The sequence below is a fragment of the Arachis ipaensis genome, chromosome B10 (assembly GCF_000816755.2).
Source record: "Arachis ipaensis cultivar K30076 chromosome B10, Araip1.1, whole genome shotgun sequence".
Taxonomy (NCBI): Eukaryota; Viridiplantae; Streptophyta; class Magnoliopsida; order Fabales; family Fabaceae; genus Arachis; species Arachis ipaensis.
The window spans coordinates 127,588,662-127,589,712 of NC_029794.2; positions in this window are offsets into that span (position 1 = coordinate 127,588,662).

The window sequence follows — 1,051 nt, forward strand, 5'->3', positions numbered from 1 at the left end:
TGGAAATTCAAATTCAACAAGCAATTCAGCGACATATTCACTAACAACAGAGCACAAATTCAATTTCACAGACTCAGTTCACAATTCAACAAGTCCAAATTGTGCAATTTATGAAGAACATGTAAGAACTCCTCATAATTCTAGAAAAATTGCTACGCTCTCAAATAGAACAGCAACTTACCAGAAATTGCATATGCAAAATTCGAAGAACACCTGGATCTACATTTGACGCATTTGGAGGAAACAATTCTGGCCGAGGAATAAGTTGCCGTCCAGGGCGGCGGAGCAGCAGTGGAGGGGTTGAATCTCCCACCGCCAAAGCCACCATACTCGTTTACAAAGGCGGGCGTTGGCCGGGCGACAGTAAACAGCGCTGACGAAGCTGCAGTTCTACATAAAGGCAGTGGCGCCGAGGTCGGCGCCGTCGCAAAAGAGGAAGGAGAGGACACCGTGCATGATGGAGGCGGCTGGATCCAGAGCGGTGAGGACGGCGTCGTGAGTGGTTCCACGGGTGTGCTTCGCGGCGGCGTTGTCACGACGCGAGGAGCACCGAACGGTCATGTGGAGGCAGCGGTGAGTTTCGACGGCGATATAGAGCAGTGGGACACGATAGTTGTGGAGGGTGCGCATGGGGCAATCGACGGTGCCTTTGACGGTGGAAATCGCGGCAACTGACGTGCTCCATGGTCGGTGGGAGTCGTGGGAGACACAAGAAAGAAGGGGGTTTATGGGTAATGCACAAGGGGATTAAAGAAGGTGAAACGACGTCGTTTTAGTGCGTGGGGACTAATATGTCTTCTTTTCAAAAGTTACAGGCCACGTGTCATCCAGTAACGGGCAGGTCAGCACCATGTTTGCCACGTCAGAGTTTTTTGTCGGGTCCAACGGAGGGATAAATTTGTCTACATTTTGGAGGGGTCAAGGACATGAATGTATTTTTCGTTTCTTAAAGACGAAAATATCTGCAGAAAAAAGTAGGGACTTATTTGTCCTTTTTTCTAAAATTTATTATTATTTATTAATAAAACATTAATATAATAAAATAGAGTGA